Below are 16,630 nucleotides of genomic sequence, written 5' to 3'. Positions count from 1 at the left end.
TCTCCTTGTTTTCCCCAGTGTGCAGTAAGGGGGTAAGGATTCATGCCTTACTGTTACATGCTATGCTGGGGATTTAAGAGCAGTGAGCACAGAGTTTTCCATGGACTGAAAAGGCAGCTGTGTACAGGGTCTTTATGCATTGAATTCAATAATGTTCTGCAACATCTGAATTTGTTGCCTGAGCACAGCCATCCTGGTGCACTTCCTAATGCACCTGTCTCTCCCTGTGCCTCTGCTCCAGCATCTGACCTCTCCATTTCTGGTCCTTCACCCTGCTTTTGGCCATCCAGCCCCTCCAATCACTTCCTCACGTTCAGCAGCTGTAGCAGACTGGAGGGTCTCAGAGAACATATCCTCCTCTGACCTCCACTTTCTTTGTCTGATCTGGGTCAGGCATTCAGCAGGCATGGAGGGGGCACCTCTCAGGGTCATCACAGCAGAGACTGCTGATAAAAACAGACAGATTCATTGTTAGATTGGCAGCTGGAAGAGAAAGATAAGTTTCAAAGCTCCCTTACATTATTCTCATAAAGACCTTCAATAAAAATTGCTAGTTGCCACTTCAGCTTTGGAGAAGCTTGTTATGGCATCATTCTGCAGCTCAAGCCATGGTGAGTATGGACTAGATGGGGGATGGGAGTGGAACTGTTCCATAGAAGGGTTTATATGCTGGGTATCCCTAGGCAGGGTATAGGGAAAGTGCTGTGAAATTGCCATTATTTTCATAGGCAGTGATTTTGGCTGATATCTTACTCCCGAGGGTGACAAAGGTCCAGACAACCTAGCTACCACTGACATCCTGAAGCCACCATCACCCACTTGCTGCGAGCCCATTCACTGCAATGTGTAAGTGGAACTTCTCACAGGAGTATCTCCTATTGTGGGGAAAGAAACAAGGCCTCCATCCCTGGAAGCATTCAGGAGAGGACTGCAGAGTATCTCCATGAGAGTTTCATCGAGATTGTTCAAGAGGGTAAAACGGACATCCCAGTTCAGATAAAGTACTCTGGTGCGAATTGTTGTGCCCCTGGGATAGAACAACAAGCCCCAAAAAGGAAAAAGTGATCGCCACCTCTACCTCTTTCTTCCACCTCTATCCGAGCACAGGACAGTAATCCGTTCCCGACTGTGTAAAGCAGACTGGTACACATCTTTTTGAATTCCTTTCTTAATCCATATTAGTTGACTGAAGTGGCAACTATATATGCATTCTAAAGCATTAACTTTAATTGTATTCCCAGTGCTGGTTTTAAAAAGGTGATGCCTTAGTTCTCTAAATGCAAGTCTGGGCACCATCTTTAAAGGGGGAAGAAGGGCAGGGAGAGGTGGGGGAAGGGAAGGTTTTGGCCACAAAAAAGGGAAACAAACCTGTTCATAAGGAATAATGCATCTATTTTCCTACCTGAGCTCCCTTCATCACCAGGCTCATCTGTGCTCTCCTGGAGGGACTGGCTCAATGCATGGTTTGTTTCTCCTGCCATGACCCCTTCCTCCTCCTCGCCCAGCTCTCAAGATGTCCACAGTCAGGGTGCTGGTGGGGTCCTTTCCAAGCATGACATGTAGTTCGCTATAGAAGCAGCAAGCCCACAAGGCAGCCCCAGATTCGTTGCTTCCCCCATTTGCCTTTTGATATTCACGCTGACGTTCCTTGGCTTTCACCTGGCTTTGATTCTTAGCCTTGTCATGTCCCAGGCTTAGCATTCCCTGCCCAATCTGCATGCAGATGTCTATATTCCTTAGCTGGGTTTGCACAGCCTCTTCACCTCCCAGGCTGAGGCGATTCAGGCAGGAGTATGTCTAGGTGTAGCTCTCAGCCTGCGCTGAGCTGGAATGGTTGGGTGCTTGCAAAGATGGACTAGTAGGTGTGTTCACCCAGATGGGCAACCAGAAAAACGCATTTCAAAAACATCCTGAGGTTTTTAAAGGGAAGGAGCAGGCTTCCGATATTTGTGACCCCCAGCCAGTGGAGTTCAAAATTGTGACCAGAGCTGCCACAGTCACAAGGACAGAGCATTGCAGAACAACTGCTGGAGGACTGTTAGGGTTGTCTCAGGTATGCAATGTCTATTTCGATGGAAGTCGGTCAACTTTGGCTCTGTGTCATTTGGGGGAGGGGTGTTATTGCATCGATTTAACGGTTCCCACTGGGGGGGGGGGCAAATTTAGGTGTGAAGGCATGCAAAACTAAATTGAAAGAAGTCAGTTTAGGTCAACCTAACTTTGAAGTGTAGGCCAAGCCCAGTAAAACAAAGTTATTGCTGGTCCAAACAGAATTAATTCCCTGGCATGCTTTGTGACATCCCCAGCCCATGCCCAAGAGGGCACAGTGTACAACTGAAAGCTGGCAACAGAGCCATGGTCCTGCTTATGTTACTTGGTTGAGGATTGGCAGTTACAGAACAGGATGCAAAGAATCTCTCTGCGTGGATGGACCTGTGGGCTTGGACCCCAAACTCTTCCCTACCCTTTCCATGTCCCATATGACTTCCTTACCTTCTCCATATCCATGCTATTTTGCAGACTGGGGTAAGAGGAATGCACTGACTCTGCATTCTCTTCCTACAGAGCTTTCATATTAAACCCCGATCCTGCAAACATGTATGCTTAACTTGAAGCCAATGGGACTATTCCAGTGCTGAAAGCTAAGCACGTGCAGAAATGTTTTTGCAGGATCAGGGCCTTAGTTTGCTCCCTTCAATATCTTCTGGTGTAGGACATGGATTGCACAGACCCTAAGCAATTCTATCAGATGCAGAACGGAATTAACTCCCCCTGAAACTGCTTTTACTTCTGTGAGCCATATTTCCGCCTTAATATTTATATAAACTCCCATGCCATCAATAAGACTTCATGGATCAAGGGCAGGATACCACTGGTCATTTATTTGTATGCTCTTCTGTTTCACGTCTGTACCCTTTTTAGGCTATTTAAAAGGCCAGTTCCACTGTGTGAAAACCTGTCAGAAGTTTACAAAGTTTTCATTACTGGTGCCATTGTGGCATCCATATTAAACTAGTAATTTGACAATTTTCTGGCCATTGGAAACAGTAAAAATGTCACACACACTACAGGCTGACTTTTGGTATTGTATTTTTTAACACTGTAAATCACATACTTTAAAAGATAAATAATCGATCATTTTTCTCCCAGGCATCTCTGTACTGCTGTCTATCACCAACCCCCTCATGTGAGCAAATTAAAAAACCTTCCTAAATGAATGATTCACCACACCACAACCTGCTGTGTGCTCCACTGTCTCTTGGTCACAGGGTCCTCCAAAAAAAGTGTTACATGTGATATGCTAGAATACCTACATGCAATGAGGTGAGTTAAGAATGGAGTTGATACTTAGCACTTATATAAAACTACCTATCTACATATCTCAAAGGGCTTTACAAAAGTGGATGAGCATTATCATCTCCATTCTACAGAAGGGAAAGTGAAAGAGGGAGGTGGTGTGATTTCTTCCAGGTCACAACAGTATACAAAGGCAATAAAAGCCCCATATCAAGCCAGAGGAGGATTTTCCGAATGCAGGGTATATGAACGACAGCAATATGGCTGTCCTCAGAGGACCCCCTTTCAAGCCCTGCTGTGGGGGGGGGTGGGCTTGGGACATGAGAAGTGTGTCGGGGTGGAGCTGAAGCATGCAGCATCTGGAGATTCTGAACAATGCTGCTGCCGATAGGACAGTCAGCTGTAACTTAGGCCCCAGAGTAGCCTAGGATTGCGAGGGTGCAAAAATGGCTTAATGCCAGCATACCCCCCATCCATTTGAGATGCAGGTTCTGTGCTGCAGCTCCAAGGGTACATCTACACATTGTTTTAGAAACCACGGCAGAGAGTCTCAGAGCCCGGGTTGACAGACTCAGGCTCGCAGGATTCGGACTACGGCACTAAAAACAGCAATTAAGACATTGCGGCTTGGGCTGAAGCTCAGGATCAAACCCATTCTGGGCTTCAGAGTCTGAGCTCCAGGCCGAGCTCAAACATTTACACAGCTATTTTTAGCACTGTAGCCCAAGCCCCGTGAACCTGAATCTGTTGACCCAGGCTCAGACTTACTGCAGCAGGTTTTACAATGCAGTGTAGATACAGCCTATGAGGCTCAGCACAAAATCTCACCCCCCAGTGTTTTACACTATCTCCTGGATTACAAACTGGAAGAATACAATGCAGTCTTCATTGAATAGTTCTTTGCTTTTGAAGACCAGAAGGTGAAATTCTTAACTATTTCTGAAACTTGTTTAGTGATGTCTAAACTGTATAAATTGTTCTGTGATGAGGTTCACTCAAGTTTCAATCTTCAGATTTTCTTCTCTTGGTAACCTTAATTCGATCTAGAGCTGCAGCTCCAGAAGAAGTCTGCTCCTAGAGCTTTTTTCCACATTAATCTGTTCAATTTCCTATCCCTTCTGAAAACATTTTTTCCAAAATCATTTCAGGACTTGTCATCTGTTCACAATTTAATCATTTTTGAGTAGAGCTCAAAAAAGTGTAAAGCATCCAGTTTTGCTCATTTACATATCCCTCCTGTTTAATCAGTGTGTGTTGAGGAATAAAATCTCTGAAAAGAAAATAAACTCTGTGTTCATAAAATAAAAATGTGAAGTTATATTTAGTTTTAAAAGAGTTGAAAGTGTATTTTATGCTGCATGCTTTGTTTCACAGAGTAAAAAGGGCATTGCTATTGGCATTTATAAGTATTGTTCTTTAAGCTATGCATTACAGCAATACATATAGGATTGTATCTAGAATCCACTTAAAGAAGAGAAAAAAAATCTATCCTAAGTTTTTTCAAATGAAAAACTTAAGTGCACTGCTATAAGATACAGTAAGTGGAGAATTTTCTTAGTCTGGCAATTGAAAGAATAAAAAAGGTGGCTGACCTGAACAAAATTCTTCTCACCAGCTGTAGGCACCTCTTGAATGAACAGCTGAAAATTATATATTTTGAACTAGACAGATAGATACATTTAAAAAAAAGAAAAGGAGTACTTGTGGCACCTTAGAGCCACAATACTCCTTTCCTTTTTGCAAATACAGACTAACACGGCTGTTACTCTGAAACCTGTCAAGATACATTTTAATGATTCTACTCAGTAGACTCTAACCTACAGCTCCAATTTAACAGCCTGGCAGGTCACTCAGACTCACCATGCTCTTTAGATAACCTTTATCACAAACATAGATCAACGTGTGTCAAACTCATTTCATAACATTTAAAATAAAAAAGGGCAGTACTACAACTGGTTGTAATGTGCTGATGTTTGTCTTAAACAAAATTGCTGCGATTCCCATATGCTCAAAGGTGCAACCCCAACTGTTTCAATTCTCCAAGTTCTAAGAAGCTTGGTTTTCAGATGGACTGAACACCTGCTGCTGCTACTGTTGGAGTTGCTGGTGCTCAGCACCTGTGAGAACCAGACCTCTCTGTGGTTTGGAACATTACAATAGAATAGACTGCCTTTCTCCATATGCTCCATTTTTACAGTTGAGATCATCTGAGGATCTAGAAACTGCCTTTGAAGTGGTTGGGAGCCATTAACTACAGTAGAATATTAAGAAGGTCCAAATTATAACCTCGCTGCTCTCTGAAGAGCTAAGGGAATAGGAACTTTAGCTCTCATGCGACTGTGCGCTTAGGCAGAATACTTCAAGGGGCACTTGGTGAGGAGCACCTCACCAGCAGCCCTCATACCTGCTGGTATAGAGCACAGGGAGCATGGGCCTTGGCCTCATCCCTAATCAGCCTGCCTGTCCCTTTTTGAATCAAAGATCACCAACCACAACATCTGCCAGCCAAATAGCCGAGTACTAAAAAATAATGCGGGGTCTATATCCTGCCTGCCTTCTTTGTGGTTGACATAAAGGTGGAGGAAAGAGCCCCACCGTCCCACAGTGAAAGCATATACCACAACCGGAAGAAGCACAGCCATGCTTTAGTCTGAATTTTGCTGTGACATGCCTGACTTCAAGGTGCATATCTACCACCTGATATTTATGTTTGCAAGCATAATCACTGCATAAATTATTTAGACTTTCTGAACAGCTGTCTTCCTAAGCAAGTGAACCATGTGTGCCAGTCCTCTTATATGAGTAAAGTTTATTAAAATGCTCATAAGATAGAAGTGTTTGTGTTAAAATGTTATACCACTGCCCTTACTTTACAGCAACTTGCCCACCTCGAAAAGTTCTAAAACGGGTCTGAATTCTTTACATAAGCATCAGTTTCAGAATAGCGCTGTGAGGGCTTTGAATTTATCTGTTTACTTGAATTAATGATGGTTCTGTTCCCCATCTAAGGCAGTACACAATCTATAATCTGGCTCCTGGATGCTTGCAAAGACAACTACAAAATATATGCAATAGTAGTAATTTTACTGAGTTTGGGCTTGATGAGACCAATAATACCCATTAACTCAGAGCTATGCTAAATCGAATAGGATAGTCTGGTCAAAGGCAAGTCAGTCTGCCATGAATGCAAAAGCAGCTCACCTGTCATGTACTCCAACTCCTGATTCTAGGAACACTCAGAGCCCTTGTTGCCACAATGCAATAGATTACTCAGGTTATAATCTAGTATCCCAGGCGGCCATACATGGAAAAAGAGATTTCCCTCCCTCTAGGAGCCAGGATATGAGAAGCATATTGGAGTGTGGGGCAGGCAGAAATAATTTTGTTTCCATACATTAGTTTGTGTTCCCTATTTAGAGCTTTGATATATACATTATTAGCTGTGATTTTAAAACGAATTAGCAAGTACAGTAACTGTTAAACAGAGCTGTAATCTAATATTTACAGACCTAGTTCCAGTTCATGGTTAATGAAAATTATTCGAAGTCATTCAGAAACATTTTCAGGGTGTGTTAACTGGGCTAAAAGCATCAAGAATTTATGGTTGACTAAGTGGTTATATGCGGTTTGCTGTGTTTATTTTTGGGGAGCCTGGGGTCTCTCCAAATTATTTGGAGAGTCCAACTTTACACACCTTTGGTAGGTAAAGAAACTTGATCCATCAGAACCAAGGAGTCCCTCTATTTACTGACAGACTCCAAAGTCTCGCTTTCAGGATCTTTGTTTCCAGTGGTTTATAAAATAGTGAGTGTTTCCCCTCTCCCCAAGAAGAATTCCAAATAATCTCCTATAGTTTAAATTCATAGAATCATAGAAGAAGAATCATAGAGGATTAGGGTTGGAAGAGACCTCAGGAGATCATCTAGTCCAACCCCCTGCTCAAAGCAGGACCAACCCCAATTAAATCATCCCAGCCAGAGCTTTGTCAAGCCAGGCCTTAAAAACCTCTAAGGATGGAGATTTCACCACCCTCCTAGTGAAATAGTTTTTCTTAATATCCAACCTAGACCTCCTCCACTGCAACTTGAGACCATTGCTCCTTGTTCTGTCATCTGCCACCACTGAGAACAGCCTAGCTCCATCTTCTTTGGAACTCCCCTCACTATCAAATCCCCCTCACTCTTCTCTTCTGCAGACTAAATAAGCCCAGTTCCCTCAGCCTCTCCTCATAAGTCATGTGCCCCAGCCCCCTAATAACTCTCTCCAATTTGTCCACATCCTTTCTGTAGTGGGGGGCCCCAAACTGGACACAAGAGTCCAGATGTGGCCTCACCAGTGCTGAATAGAGGAGAATAATCACTTCCCTCGATCTGCTGGCAATGGTCCTACTCATGCACCCCAATATGCCATTAGCCTTCTTGGCAACAAGGGCACACTGTTGACTCATATCCAGCTTCTCATCCACTGTAATCCCCAGGTCTGCAGAAATGCCGCTTAGCCAGTCGGTCCCCAGCCTGTAGCAATGCATGGGATTCTTCCATCCTAACTGCAGGACTCTGCACTTGTCCTTGTTGAAGCTCATCAGATTTCTTGTGGCCCAATCCTCCACTTTGTCTAGGTCACTCTGGATCCCATCCCTACCCTCCAACATATCTACCTCTCCCCACAGCTTAGTGCCATCCGTGAACTTGCTGAGGGTGCAATCCATCCCATCAACCAGACAATTAATAAAGAAGATGTTGAACAAAACCGGCCTGAGGACCGATCCTTGGGGCACTCTGCTTGATACCGGTTGCCAACAAGACATCGAGCCGTTGATCACTACCCGTTAAGCCCAACAATCTAGCCAGCTTTCTAACCACCTTATAGTCCGTTCATCCAATCCATATTTTTTTAACTTGCTGGCAAGAATACTGGGGGAAACTGTATCAAAAGCTTTGCTGAAGTCAAGATATATCACATCCACCGCTTTCCCCATATCCACAGAGCCAGTTATCGCATCATAGAAGGCATCAGGTCGGTCAGGCATGACTTGCCCTTGGTGAATCAACGTTGACTGTTCCCTATCACCTTCCTCTCCTCCAACTGCTTCAAAATGTATTTCTTGAGGACCTGCTCCATGATTTTTCCAGGGACTGAGTGAAGCTAAGCAGTCTGTGGTTCCTGGGATTATTCTTCTTCCCTTTTTAAAAGATGGGCACTATATTTGCCTTTTTCCAATTATCTGGGACCTCCCCATCACAAGGGCTCGGCTGTTCTACACTCGAATAACTCATGTAATGCATCATGAGGTTCTCAGGGTATGTCTACCCTTTGAGCTGGGGGTGTAATTCCCAGCTTGAGGAAACATACTCACACTAGCCCTAACTGAGCTAGCACGGTAAAAATAAGTATGGCTGTGGCAGCACAAGTGGTGGGAAGGTCTAGCTGCTTCAGTACATACCCATCAAAGACGCTAGCTATGTACTTACCCCCTGTGCCACTCACACTGTCACTCTATTTTTATCACGCTGGCTCTGTTAACACTAGCGCAGGTATGTCTCCTCAAGCTGGGAATCACACCCCAGCTCAAAGAATAGACATACCCACAGTTTTTCAGCCATCCTTATTCAGGCAAAACTCTCACTGTGTTAATGCTCATACAGTGCAAACAAGATCAATAAAGCTTAGAGGGCCCTTTTTGAGTCTCAGTGCTTTATGGAGTTCCTTTTAACCAAAGACAATAGCTCCTAGTCCTTAACCATATAACTTTTATCTCTTAATTTTTTTCCCATTTATCACTTATCATTAGTGGTGCAGCACTTTATCTGTCCTCTTTTGTAAATTCAGTCCTCCCCCGTTGCTTAATATATATGTAGATCTGGAAATCTGATTTGCCCCATTCCCTGTTTCAAGGTTATGTCCATGATTGGTTCATTTCCATGTTGCATCAGAAAATGAGCACATTATATTAATTTTGCAACTAAATAATTTATTTCATGGTTCATTTTCTAAGAGGACAAATGATCAAAATGTGAGATTATGCTGCTCTTATTTATAGGATCAGCTGGAATCTAAGCGTACCACTCTTCCCTAAGATTTAAGAATGTACTTAGCCATAAGCCAGGAATGCAACAAATTTACAACACATACTCAATACGTTGAACAGAATAAATCAACTCCTCTGAGAAATGAAACAGAAACTGCAACTTCGTACACTGCCAATAATCCATTAGGGATGGGAGAATTCAGAATGAATTCTTCAAAACATTAATAAGGGCTTGGGCTACGAAAAGGTTCATTTTAAATCAGAACGCCTAGTAAAATTGTTAACTACATGCATCAAACAAGGAATAAATAAAATAAAATACTTTTATCAATAAAATACTTTGAACTTACAGCATCTTTTACCTGAGGATCTCAAAATAATTTTGAAAGCTTTGTAAGTATTTTTCCATTCACAAACACTTTTTTCTGTCTAAATGAATTATTTTAGATTAACCAGAGACAAGAAAGTAGCATAAAATCTCCTTGAGGGTGCACATTTTTTGTGGCAGCCTAGACTGAACTGAACACACATGGCTGGCTGTCTCAATAGTTCTTAGAGTTTGAAAGTTGTGGCATACAGGAAAAAAGATATATAGTTATGTAGCTAAGAACACCACAATTAGTATCCCTCCCCAAAGAGTCCACAGCCTTCCAGCGGCATAGATTAGAGCAGGGTGAAATTTTTTCAGTTAATAATAAATAAATCAGGCACCAAAACTATTTGCGAATTCAGTTCAAATGCAACAAATAATATCAGCTGAAAAAACCCTCCCTCCTTCCCCTCAAAACATCAGCACTCAGCCAAAAATTATTTATTTACTCATTTCTGGTATAGTGTATTCCTTTTAAGCCCAGGCAGATCACAATATTTGATCTTAAAATGACATCACTCTGATTACCGTGCTTCCCTTCAGTCCCCACTTGAATTCCAACAGGATTTCAGCGACTGCTTTCTCAAGAACTGGTAGAGCTAATAGCAATTCAGAATCTCGGCTCTCAAATGGTACAGCCTTAACCCCGACTGTGCCAGTGTATGAGATTATTGGCTGCTAAAATCACCTCACAGTTAAATTGAGCATGTACATATCTGATAAAGAGAACAAAAACAATAATGCATTAGGGTATAACTACTATTGGTCCATACCTAGGGCAACAGATCCTGAATCTGAGCTTACATTTACATATTTCAAATTTATTTTTTCATGTTAAAAAAGAACGTATGTTTTTATCCCTCATGATTGTGAGTAAAAGATCCAAAACGTGACCTGAGTGTAACTAATATAGTGGAGTTTGCCTAAGTCTGTAGATAGCTTTAAAAAAAAAAAATAAAAAAAGCTCTGAGAGGGGCAAACTTCCCGATGCATATCAACAAAGTGCTGACTCCAAGACACACTGCACTGGGATGGGGCCCACCAACACATCTGAACAGAGGACTCTGTATGGCAGGAGAATAAGAGTGCAGTAGGCCTGGACGACCTTTGGAAGATACCAGGGTGAGCCTCCCTGCTGCCAAACACTTGCCTCTCTGAATGACAGAAGGGATCCTTGCTGCTGCTCCTCATGTTAGAAGGATGCCTCCACGCCACTGCCTGCCACTCCAAGTAAGGGGCAAGGTCACTGTTCAGGGCTACAGTAGTGGAGCCATAGGAGCCTGTCACATGGTGTGCCTGGAGCCCTGCATTGCCTTAATCCCGCTGTGACAACGATGAAGTAGGGGAATGGGACAGAAATATCAACATAGTAATCAGAATGTTGTGATTTGAAGGTCAAACTGCCCCGGGGGGGGGGAGCTGGAGTGATGTAAATGCTTTCCAGTTCCAAGCACTGACTGTGTAAAACCCAAAGCATTGTTTCTAAAAGTAAACATGGTTAAATAAAAGGAAATCATCATATTTAACCTATGTGTGACTGGAGCCATTAGAAGTATTAAATAGATTCCTTCTAAAAAGCAAACCTACCAATAGGATTAATACGTTTAAAAATGGTCATTATGAAAACCAGCATCAAATTCTTAACAAGTAAACAAACTCTAAAGAATATTCCTGTTTTGTATGCTTCTTGCATTCACCAGCCCTTGTAAAAACTCCTGAGCCTGTCTTTAAAATGCCAGTGTTAGAAGCACAAAATTGTTTAAATCAGCCCAAAGTAACACAGTTAAAATGATGATAATGATTCATTTTTCACACAGCAAGAATTGATTTTCATAAATGTTCTTTCCTGTTGCTTGTGCAGACCCATATCTATCACTGCTAAGGTTCCTTGTGTTGACATGAGGTATAATTACAGCTAGATCTACGTCTGCTAACTCCCTTTGCTTAAGTTATTATTGTTGCTTGCAGCCAATTGGTTTTTCATTCTATTATCAGCCTCAATGAGAATACTTTACTAAAGTGTTCTGCCACCAAGACAGCTCCCACAATAAGGACAATAGTATGTTCTATTTCTAGGACTATAATCTTTACAAAGTCCCACACAGTTTAAAGAACTCCAATATCAGTAAGGTCCGAAACCTGCGGCGTGAAGAGGTGTTGAGAGTGCTCAGCACTGCATATGATCCGATCGTACATTTCTCATGTCCTCCATTCTCTTGTTTTACCCCTAACTAGAAATAAAACTTATTTGATTATAGTTAGTATTAGGATGACCAGATAGCAAATGTGAAAAATCGGGACAGGATGCCCTGGGGTAATAGGTGCCTATATAAGCAAAAGCATCAAATATCGGAACTGTCCCTATAAAATTGGGACATCTGGTCACCCTAGTTAGTATCTAGAAGCATGGTATGAAAATATTAAACCAGTGAAATCACAGAAAGATAGTGTTTGCTTTCTAGAGTACTATTGCAAGACTTACCAATTTTTGCTAATTTATTTCAAAATATTTCTTCTTCTGTTTGATCACATAGACATTTATTTTGGTTTATTAATTTGGTTTCTTGCTAGGTATTGGACCAGCAAAAAGCAAATTAACAAATGGCTCTATGGGTATTACAATAAAGCAGATTGCTGACTAGCGGAACACCATTGATCGACTTTAAAATAAAAAAACCCAAACATTTTATAATCAATTTACAGACATTGCCAATAGCTAAGATTCAGTCCATAGGACTGTAGAAACTATTTTAATTTACCCCTCCTTATAATCATTTTTAAGATGCCAGCATTTCTTAAATACTTGAAAAAACTGATAGATTATTTGCATGAGTCACACTAGTTATATTATGAAAGCTTTTTATTTCATTTCATTTATTTTAAGTATGTAACAGAGAAACCAGAATGCACTACAAACCACAGCCCTTGTTTGTTCACAGCCAACATGTAACACAACATACATTTGTTAAAATCACACTCCAACGCTTCTCTTTAGCATTTATATTGCTTCAATCTATTTACAATTGCTTTAAAAAAAGCCATCTTTAATATGGATGGGGGAATATACTAATAATTAAGACAGTTCCCACATCTCTCCATCTGAACTTTAGACAATAACAGTGTTTCAACATTAATTTTTCTTGGTACCTAAATGAAAAATTGGGAAATTTCGTACACAGCCACGCAAATTTAACCTCCTAAATGGATTGACCTTTTTACATACAGATCTTGCTCTCAATGCTATTACAATCTTGAGTTTCCTTCTAGGTACAGTATGGAATATTCATTCTTGACATACAACCTTCAAGTGCACATGCCACTACCAAGTAGTACCTGGAGAGCCACCTAGAGCGATATGAATTTTTCAAAAAATACTGCTCCAATATTTATTTGTATTTTTAAAGAAGAGTTGTTCATGTCTTTGTATCCACTAACCAAGAATATTTTAGGAAAGCAAGTTTACTGGCAGGAACTGTTCACAGAAACAAGTGAAATTTAGGCAAATGGACAATATTTGTGCAAAGAAAAAATGAATGAATATTTCAAGAGTTACTCTCACCCAATCAGGGAACAGCAATACACGCTCTCACCTACGTGTCCAATCAAAAGAGCTCAACTATCAAATACTGGCAACAAACTCCCCAGGAAAATGTTAAAGACGGAGAATTATTCACAGAAATTATTTGTTGAGCAATTTCAAACAACAAATTAGAGAAAACCATGCTCAGCTCACAGATCATTTGTGAACAGAGAAAAGGTTGAGTTGTCATAGAAACTACTTGTTTTGAATTATACACCCAGATCTGCTAAGGATATAATTTAATAATCTAATCCATGATACTACCACATGCATCTTTTCTCAGATGTCTTTAAGCTTTCCTTGTCTTTCCCCTGCCTACCATTTTGCACACTGATCTTTCAAGTAATGTGTCTTGCTAATGAAGTAACTGCTAAGTAATTAAATAAAAACCCACTTATGGTAATATTTTATTTGGATGAGACATCTTGTATAAATCCCTCTCCATTATACAAATTATTTCCTTTTATCCGTTTTATTATATTATTTGTATTTGTATTGTAGTACTGCTTCAGGGCATCAGTCAAGGATCCCTCCCGCCCTTGTTGTGCCAGGCACTGTTCTCACACACAGCAAAAAGATGGTCTGTCCCAAATAGTTTACAATCTAAGAATAAGATGAGAGTCAACAAATGCATGCAAGAAACTGACAGGCAGAGCACAAGGTAATTAGATGATTATGAATAGAGATTATGAACTCTGTAATCCTCCTGCACTCCCCACAACTCTAACCATAACTGAGCCATGAAAAAAGCTCCAGAGCAAATTATAAAGATATGGGCTCTGGCTTCTAGTTACAGAACCTCCTCGGACATCCTGAGCTATGGATCACTAAACCAGCATTACATGGCCATCCTCTGTCTGGAACAGCAGATTTAAGAAACAAAAAACATCCTAGATGTCTAGTCTAATAACATAGGAAGTACAATGAAATGGAATGTGATTGAAGTTGGTATGTATCCCTTAAGAAAAGATACTGCTTTGGCAAAGAAGTCTTATAAGAAACACTGGAATCTTTAGATACATCATTGAAATAACCCTCTGTTCTCATTCTGTCTAAATCTTGTGTACTCAAATAAATGGCCACTTAAGACAACTACGAGGATTCAAAGCTAAGCTTGACCTTCCTATGCCAGAGTCCTTTAGAAGTGTCACAGAAAAAGGGAGATTTTTTTTTACCATTCCTAAAGAAAGAGCATTGCAAATTAATGTACATAGATCACAACCGCAGCTGAAATCAAAATGAACTATTACTCTAATATTTTTAATCTATATTATAAAACCAAGAGAGGCAAATGACACGGGGGTTAGGTACATGGACACATTTGGAACTCCAGAAAATATTAATGGTTACTTTTGTGGTTTCTTCAAGATTAGTTACCAACAGGGCAAGGATTGATAGAACAGTGTCCCTGAAATGTTAAAAAAGATAAACTGACATACAGTAATAATTAAAAAGACGGCCATGGAGAAAAGGCTGGCACTAATATCAAGAGGAAGAAATCGGGTATGCAAGCATACACAGAACCACCAGAGTATTCTAAATTCAATGTACCTGTCACAACCTGAACTTTATTGTTAATGAGGTATTACATTCATCAAGGAAATAGGGGTTGGTTTTGTAACATTCCACGGCCCAAATAATTTATTCTTTGTCTCTTCAGTAAGTCAGCAATCTTGAAGGTGTATGCAGTGCTGAATACTGACATGAATATTGGATAGCACACTGGCATCAGAGGACTAGACAAGTGACTGGATTTCAGGATGCAGCAGTAGACACCAAAAAGGCAGCTGAGACTAATGAACCTATCAGCATGTAAAGCAGCTATGCTAAAGCTTTACATCAGGACAATAGTTAATGCAGTGCTTTGAACATGCATCAACTGTGTAAGTTCTAAGTATTAGTACAGCTTTTATTCTATTGCAGCCATAGCTGGTGTGCCTTGTGATTTGTCACAACTTCCTCTTAAGAGGTCAATCATAGCTCAGTTTAGTCACTAGTCCCATTGGAGACACTGAGCAATTTTGATGCTCAGTCCCAAAGTTCTTATTTAGGCAAATATCCCATTGATTTCTATGGCAATTTTGCCTAAGATAGCACTGTGTAAGGAGTGGAAACTGTAGCCAAAGCAATTAATGGTATTAAGTAGAGTCATAGAAGGATGAACAAGACAAACAGCCCTTTTTTCAACTTTGATTTCTATGACTCTGTGGTAAGTAAATCCTGCTGCAATAGAGATTGAGAAAAGTTTTAAAAGAGCATCCATGAATGTTTCCAACATGTCAAATGAGCTATGGTATGTCTTGTGAAATCTCCCAAATTAGGATTGGACAAGCAAAACAAACATTCGGTTATAGTGACAATAAAGAAACTGTCCAAAATCCCCAGCTGAAATTCAAAGGGACTTTTGTGCTACTCTTGCAATGCTAGAAGAAAGATTTCAATCACTCTCTCATTTCCAGTAGTCATTCAGAATATATATATTTTTTCCATTCTCAAGGAGACTAACTGAAAAGCACTCTTTAAATCTGAAAGGAAAACTGATAGAACCAAAAAAAAAAAAACCCCTCCCACATTGCTCATCATGAGCTGAATGGCTGAAAGTGAAAAAGCTACATAGAAAGTTCCAATTTCTTGTTGGACAGACCGGCAGAGAGAGACCCCAAAATTGGGATGTCTCAGCACATATAATTACTACAGAGCAACATGCTGCCATGATCAGAGATCACCCCAGGTTTGTGAGTTTGTGACCTTGCATGTTTTCTCTGAGTTTGAAGTTGACACAAGTTTAAGACCCCAATCCTGCCAAAAGATGCACACAGATGAACCCTTGCACCAGTGGGTAGCCTCAGTGGGGTTCACACCAGCTCAAGGATCCACCTGCACATACGTCACTGCAGAATTCAGCCTAAATTATTACCACATCACCCCAGAGACCACTTAGAAGACACTCAGATACCCCCTAACTCCACTGGAGCTATTTACAGCAGCTGAGAATTTGGCCCGCTAAGTCTAAGAACACAAGAAAGCCACAAACATTAATACATATTTCAAAGGGATCTTTGCTCTTCAGCAGATTAGCAGCTGTTATTTAATTGTTGATCAGGTTCTAATGCACCATATCTCTCAACATATTCTTAAACACTTGCCAATTAACTCAACTTGTTATAGACTTGGAACTGTTTCCTGTTCAAACACCATGCAATGGAAGAATCATCTCCATCTCAGATATAGCATTAAACTGGCAAGTTCCAAACTTTGCCAGTTTTGACCTGATAGTACAACTCACTGTGATTAAGGGCTGCAAAATCATGCCTTACGTAATAGAATCAAGAGATCTGACAACATTGACCTTATC

At 40.8% G+C, this 16,630-nt stretch overlaps 1 protein-coding gene across 2 annotated transcripts in view; it reads right to left on the bottom strand.

The window, feature by feature from the left end:
- THSD7B (thrombospondin type 1 domain containing 7B) overlaps positions 1-16,630 on the bottom strand; it is a 484,955-nt gene that overhangs the window by 258,053 nt on the left and 210,272 nt on the right. The window lies entirely within an intron of this gene.

The sequence above is a fragment of the Natator depressus genome, chromosome 11 (genome assembly GCF_965152275.1).
Source record: "Natator depressus isolate rNatDep1 chromosome 11, rNatDep2.hap1, whole genome shotgun sequence".
Taxonomy (NCBI): domain Eukaryota; kingdom Metazoa; phylum Chordata; order Testudines; family Cheloniidae; genus Natator; species Natator depressus.
The sequence above is the reverse complement of the archived record's forward strand: the minus strand, read 5'-3'. Positions and strand labels throughout refer to the sequence as shown.